Below are 8,488 nucleotides of genomic sequence, written 5' to 3'. Positions count from 1 at the left end.
AACTTTCAGAGTTGAAGGGTGTGTCGATATAGTGGGATTGTTCAACAAAGGGTGTTATAGTTCACCCTTTATGGGTAGTTTGGGGGAGTGGAATTGCATATATTTTTACCAGTGGGTGAATAATCATTTTCTTGGGCAGTTGGCTAGTAAATGTGGTCATGATTTATGTTTTATTTAGGACAGTAGTTTTGGCAGTTGTAAGGATTCTATGCAAATATATCGTTGTATGGTTTCTTTAGTTTTGGCACCCTACAACCCCTAGTTTGTATTTTCTTCACCCCATCTAGATTGTTAGGTGGGCGTTCTCTTTGTTGGGGTTAGGCTGAGGAGTAGTGACATGTTAGTGGTTTTTTGGCCTACCTTAGTTGTATTTTTACTAGCCTATGAGAGTTTATATGGAAATAATCCTGTCCAGTGGGGAACATGGGTGTTTGTGATAACTTAGGGGATGACAATATACCCTTGTTCACTTAGTTGGGTGACCAGGTGCATTACGAGGGTGGTTATTTTTTTAAAAGAAGGTCAATTGAGTGAAGTGATCATGAATCCCTAGCATGGTTGGGAGCGTCATGGGGTGGACATAAGAGGTGTTGAGGGATGAAAACAATAGCAGGGGAAAGGTGAAATAATTGACTCTTTTTTTGCATAGTCCCTTCCCTCGGTTGAAAATGTCCCTTCAATGGATGATAGTGTGAGAATTCTTTGACATATGAGAAGCACATTGGATCAGCTCTATCGAGCATGGAATGATGATCACAATGACACTATTGACTTTATGAACTAAATATCTAGGAGTATCTTGATCACTCGTAATCTAGGTTGACACACATGGAGGGGCACATTCACTGTGAATTCAAACCCCCACCCTCCAATGGCTTAGCTCTAGACCATCTAGTTCCATTAAATTCTGAAGATATTCGATGAGTGTCGATTGTATTTTAGTTTTGCTAGTGTTTTAGCATTGGTTACCAATAAGTTGATGTAAATCGTTATTACTTTAGTAATTTACTACATATTTTGGCATGCATATGTTGGCAAATAAATCTAGAAAGAGGGAGGCCAATAGTTTTCTGAAACACAAAATGACACGATCTAATCTTTTGTAGAATTGGAAAAACTTGATTCACAAAAAAGAATAAGAAGATATTTTTAGCATAAAAAAGCTTCACGATTTCTTATTTGGCACACTATGACTTAATTTATTTTTCATCATATTGTGAACACGTATATTCTTTTTCACATTTCTATGTTGTTTTTCACGTTATGACAATGTTTATAGTTCATCAGGTTGCGATGATGTTTTTCATTCATCAAATTCAGGAAATGTTCATTGCTCATCACATTACAAAATATTTCATTTTGACGACATTTATTATTAACCACATCATGAAATTTCTCATATTTCATCACATCATGATGATGTTTATTCTTCATGACATTGTGACATCACTTGCTCTTTACCAAATGGCAACATCATTTCTTGTTCATCATATGACAGTGACATTTTTTATTCATCAAACTATCACATTTTTCATCATCGTACGACATTCATTGTTCTTCGTCATATTGCAAGTAAGTTTATTATTTTCACATTGTAATGATGTTTGTTTTCTAACACATTGCAATGTTCATTCTTGTTCGTCACTTTGTAATAACATTTGTTGTTAGAAATGTTCCAAAGAAGTTTAATATTCATGACTTTGCGACATCATTTGTTATTCATCACATTCCAAAGGTATTTTTCATTCATCACATTGTGACTATGTTTATTGTTCATCCCAGTAGTCACTATTTCTTGTTCAACATAAAATTGTAAATAAATAAATAAATGTTACAATTATTTCTTCATAATTTGTTCACATAAAAACAATATGAAAGTGAAAAGTGAATTAAATATATCACATTTTTTTTAATCCATATTGGTATAATATATGGATATATGAAAAAAATGTAATAGGATTATTAGTCATGCATATTCAAATCCACTTTCCCTAGGAGATTCTGTTGGAAATTAGATCACTACGGGGGGTGAATCAATAGTGAAGCCACGTATAAATTTTTCTCCACATTATTAATATTTAACCATGCATAAACTGAAGCACACAAGTAGATATTAGAGCATAAAAAATAAAAATGAAATCATGAAAACCATTCAATACATGGAAATAAGTATATCTGGTAGAAAAACCTCTCCAAGGAAAAAAGCTACCCAATGTTGTTGTGCCGCTCAAATATTCTGTTATGTCAGACGATTATTTACATAGAGATTCAAATGGCTACTATCAAATGGAGACTCTTTCTCATGTGGATCTATGGACTACCATCCATTGAAGGCCATCACGATCAATGATCGTCGCCTGGTTACTCCTGAGCTATCAATCAACTCTACAGAAATTGATTTGTTCGAAGCCACCACAATGAAAGATCCTCACCCAAGTTCTACCGAACAATCCAACCACCATTGGATTGAGAAAGCTACTCAATTATACTGATTTCGCCAGAGTCCTCCCAGTCCACTCCTCTATGTGATTATCATTTCATACATTTTCATATAGGAACTGAGAACTACTCAACATGAGGACTACAACAATGTATCCTCAAAGCATGCAATCAAGAACTATATCCATAATCTCCAAATATACCAAAAAATGCAAAACAATATCAAAAAACTCTTGTAATAAAACTCTAATCATCTCCTCACTGGCTGCACAAAATACTGGCTGAAGCATACTTCATCTAACTTCTACAACACTTGTGAACTGATTCAGAAAATATGGATCACACAACCGTCACACAACTTGCACACAATCCTCCAAACTCACACTCACTGCACACACATGAGAATCAACCAACTATCATTGAGCTTCCTCTAATATATAAATGAATTGATATGCTCAACTCAATAATTACCAAGACATACTGAGCTCCACAAGCTCTGTTCATACACTTGGTTTGATCTTGATTGAACTCATTTACTTGAACAACCAACTAACTCCACTTTCCTTATGATATTTTTAACTTTGATTAGCTTTTGGAGGCCTCACAAACTTTTTCGACCATATGTCGAAAAGTTTCGATAAAAAATGTCATTATAATACCAAAATTAGTCGAGTCTCATGAGGAATGTGGATAAAAACTCATGAAAATTCCCAATCACATGCACAAAACTGCACAAACTCGATTATATGTCCTCAATCGCTCCCACAGGCATGCCTATTTGCGACTGTAAAGTTTTAGTTACTCCCATAACTCACCACCAATGTGACTGGGCAGAGGATGAAGGGAAAACACAAACAAGTCAGCTCAAAGCTCTACCAAGCTTTGGAAACACCTTCATTAGCTACAAAAAAACCTCCAATCCTCTGTGACAATTCTGCAACTGATGACATAGGCTAAGGACTCATGCAACATGTCAATGACACGTAGACACTAGTCTGCCAAACCCCTCATAAATACGAACAACTCCAACAACTCAAACAACAACATGTACAAACACCTCCAAACCTGTAACAACATCCCCAACACCTGTAGTAGCAGCATCAAGTCATCCAACTTCCTCCAACACTTATAGAGGCACCTCTAACACTTGCAACCAAAAATTAACACATGTAGAAACATATCCAATGCCTCCAACACATGTAGAAGCATATGCAACACTTGTAGCATCAATCCAACCTCCTACAATGACAATATCTTAAATCAACATGGCATGTCTAGAATCCATCTCTACTCAACCTTCAAATCCATGTTGACATCAATGCCAACCAATACAACACCAAGCCAAACACTCATCACACTCATCACACATCATGAGGAGGACTAATCATCATCAAGACATAAGGCATATGATGAACAACACCAAAACCATTTTGACATCAATGAAAACACTACAATTCCAACAAGCTCCCCCGTTGGCATTGATGTCAACCTCGATAAAAAATCAGAGGTACCTCAATCCATACACTCTCCAAAACTGAAGTTGCAACTCCGAAGCTGATATCTATCCATCCAGATTCTCTCCCCCTTTGACATTAATGGAAAAGGGCCATAACAACACTAAATACATAGCCAATAATGTTGGATGAGAGTATGACTCCACCCTATCATACACAATATCATGATGAAGAAAGGTTCACGTAGAACAAGAATGTACATATAGAAAAAAAAATTCAACTACCAATCATGTCTCTACCAAATTCATGCCATCTCCAAAACTGAACAAGCTCCCCCTAAGCATATAATGGAGCTATAATCACACACTCCTTTATGTTGAAGCAACACATCCTCCTCACTTCAATAAGCCTCCTTTCCAAAAGCAAGAGACTACTCCTCATGAATATGACACTAACTAACTTTGAGAAATGACATACCATGAAGTACAATACATATACAATGCTTCATAGAGAAATTACATGGCTGTGAAAAATCCATCGGATTGACATATGACTCATCTACATCTATCATAAACTAGGACTTATATGGACCCAAGTTTACATTATGCACCCAATGTAATGGGCCTACATTAATTATATGCAAAATAAGACATGACACCCATTATCCCATACATAGCTAAATGAAAAAATGGGTCTCTCCATGACCAATGCACCCAAATCATGAAATAATGATAATACATGGCTTTTACAGATGCACACAAGTTTAGTCTCATCTATGCATACCCCAATATAGTAATATAACATGAAATACATGGAGTCCATGCAAGGATGTATGATCCATGCAACAGTAGCGATAAAAATGCAAAACATGGCATGTGCATCAAGTACACACCCCTCATGATAAATGACATAATATCTCCACATGTAGTAGCATACATAGAGTTACTGACAACATCATATGCTAGTGCATGGCCACTCAACACCTTGGCCATCGTCGTCTCAATAATGAAGAACCTGCAACAAAATTATGATAACCACTAGAAACCACCACCATGCTCCACATGTGCATCAATAACAAAATCAACTAAAAGTAGTAATAGAGAGAAACAACAATTACATATCCTCATCATCATGAGACTCAACAACCATCAACATAATATATCATCAACTCAAAGTATGAGCAACACATTAGTAGGCAATAATAACATCACTATGTAATCTCTCAAACAACATATATGTGTGGCCAATATGAAAATATACAAGAAGCACTAAGAAGTAGCAATAACATCACAATATTTGGCACTATAACACTATCAAAAACATAGATTCATGGTCTCCTCAAGATCATTCTATCATCACTTTCTCTCTCCCCATGAGAGAAAAAATCATGTAATAACATCCATCATACCAAAACATCATGAGAAAAAACATTCGCTCCATATATAAGAAACAATATATATCAACATGACTCAAACATATGAATATCCAACACATGATAAGTAGCATATACTCTCTCTCCATACAATAGCAACAGATTCAGTCATCTAATACATATCCACAACACGCATGATTCATCTACAAATGACATTATAAGAAATAATATGCATACTCTAGATGGATGAACTTCAACATATCATCTGATCTCCATGCCAATTAAAATATAATAAAGCATGTCATAACTATGGTCCATAAATTAGAACACTAGTAGCCTGCGAATTTAACCATACTATCTCATCCAACTAGTAAAGTGTGGAAATATAAATACAAATCATCCTGCATAAAATCAATGTCAAATATATGCATAACAAGCTCCTGAACACTGAAACTCTCTGCATGTCCATTTGGAAGCTCAAATTCTTCCCTTGAATGTATGATCTCCTCATCACATCATAACAAAGTGCATTAAAATACAAGGTTGAGGTATCTTTATCAGCATTAATAGAAACCAAAACATATAGGTGCTCCAAAACTATCAACATATGTACATGGTTGATCCAACTAAAATCAAACTAGAATAGAAATAGATCAAAAACAAAAATGCACTTCAATCCTCATGAAATCCCCTTGAACACACGCATCTCTAAAAATGCATATTTGTCTTCATTAACTCTTCAAGTTATGGATGCACATCCAAAAATATACATGCAAATATGGTGCTCCCCGTGAGACCATGCAGGCCTTAATTTTTGGTTCGAGTTCCTTGTTGCTCTTTTCTCCTCCAAACTTCCATCTACTAGTCCTCCTTCTTCTTGTGCAGTTTCCATTGCATATTTTCCTCTTTTTGATTGGATCTCTTGTAACCCATGGGAAATTTTCAATCCTTGGCCTTATGGCCAATATTTTCACACACAAAACATTTAATGTCACCAAGGAATAGAGGAATAACTTGATATCTTCTTCTTATCTAATTTTAATTCCTTCCGTGTACCTTGCAGTCAATATCCTTATGGAAAATATCATTGCATGAGAAATAATAACCATAAAAAGTACTATTATACATGATTGAGGGAGATCTTCTTTGCATGCAGGCTTGATGTAGCTTCTCCTCTGGCTTCTTCTTTTGATGAGATAGTTTGATCTCTACATTATTGAAAATTGTTGCTATATGTCTATGAACTCCATAGTTATAACATCTACCAATTTTATTCTTCCTCCTTTCCCTTCTTTACTTGTTCTTATTCTTCTTGCATGGATCTTGATTCTTATTTTTCTCACCACTACTAACTACTCCAATAATTTATGATTTTCTTGTAGATGCTTGAATGCTATTTTTGAACCTTTGTAGTTCTTTTCTTGCAGAAGTTTCTTCAACCTTCAATTTTTTATACTCATCTTCCAATTGTTTGTATTGCTTCCTCATTCAAATTTCAATATTCATTCCATTTTCCAGCTACGTTTTCAAATCTGAAATTTATTCTTTTTATGCACACTCCTTTACATCAAACATTTGTAGCAGCATCCATTGATATTTATTTTCAGCCATGAGTGATCAAATCTCTGCTTCTAGTGCCATTATATTTGATTTATATCATCTTTGTTACTAATTTCTTCCTGTTTCCCCTCTAGATCATCACTTGAGTCATCATTGCTATCTATATGGCTTTCATCTTCATCTTGTGAGCAAGTTTGATTTGTCACTACAATATGTGTTGAAACCTTTGCATTTTTCTCTATTTCTGAAATCTGTAATTTTCCTCCAAGATACAACCTTTGCAACTTGTCCAACATTTCTTTTACAGTTTCACAATGCTTCACATACAACTTATTAGATTTTGAAATTCCATGCAAAATAATATTTTTAGCCAAATTGTTAAATTCACCTTTAACTCCATACTCTAGTAATAGCAAAATATTTTCATCAAGAGATAGAAAATATGGCTCCAATTTCATCTTCCATGTTCCAAATTTACCTTCATGAAGCATTGGAATTCCTTCCTAATCCATTTAAAAAAATTGTAAAAATATGCCAAAAACTCCAAGATGGGCTCTCCAGCGATAAAGTTACAATCAAGAGCCTCACTCTAATACAAATTGTTGAAAACTAGATCAGTACTTGTGGGGGGGGGTGCGGGGGGGTGGGGGGAAAGAGGGGTTAATCAGTAGTGAAGACACTTAGAAATCTTTTTCCACATTATTAATATTTTACCATGCATAAACTGAAACACACATGTAGAGATTAGAGCATAAAAAATAAACATGAAATCATGAAAACCATTCAACGCTTGGACACAAGTATATTTGAACAATGTAAACTTTGAAACGGGAAGTAATATTGTTACCCATTTCGTAAAGATAGCAAAAAAGTCACCCGATTTTGAAAAGGGGCGATGTAGAACACACATTTTTTTGGAGCATAGTTTTTGGCACTTCAATTTTTTTTTTTTATGTACATTGTGTTTTAGAATGTTAGTGATTTGCATGCTAATTTTAAAAAGTGGTGATTCTGCATTAGGCCATTTTTTTAAAAGACCTATTTTTGACTTTAAATTTTCTAATGAATGAAACGTAAACAATTATTTTCTAAATTTAACAATTTTTTACACTTTAGTTTTTTTAATGTATTAAGTGTGGACATTTTTTTCCATGTTGCATTCTTTTACGCTTCAAAATTTTTTATGTCAATTTTTTTTTGACATAAAAAAAGAAAATATAAAAATATATATAAAAAAGGAAAAAAAAACATAGAAAGTGTAAAAAAAAATTATCTAATCTATTAAAGAATTTGAAAAAAAAAATAAAATTAAGTAACTAAAAGTAGAAACTTTTAAAAAAGCATTAACAAAAAGCTACAAAAAAAAAGTAAAATTAAAAACAAACTAAATTAAAAAAAAATCTAAAAAACTATTAAAATGAAGATTAAGATAATTCTTCGGCTAAAACCACATGATAGAATATTTGTCGACACGTTTCGAACCAACCAGTGTGGTTCATCATCACGACAAGTTGGATGATCAGATCTAGAATGCAGTTAAATAGTTATAGCAGAGCCTCCAACAACTATAATTATTGACCAAGTAATGGCTAGATTGACCACCTAATGGCTATATTAGACGAGGGAACGACTTGCTTAACCTGACACAGGGAAAAGGGGCAAC

The sequence above is a fragment of the Pinus tabuliformis genome, chromosome 8 (assembly GCF_031772625.1).
Source record: "Pinus tabuliformis cultivar Carrire ecotype Pingquan chromosome 8, CPIR1, whole genome shotgun sequence".
NCBI classification, from domain to species: Eukaryota; Viridiplantae; Streptophyta; class Pinopsida; order Pinales; family Pinaceae; genus Pinus; species Pinus tabuliformis.
Note: the sequence above shows the minus strand (reverse complement) of the source record.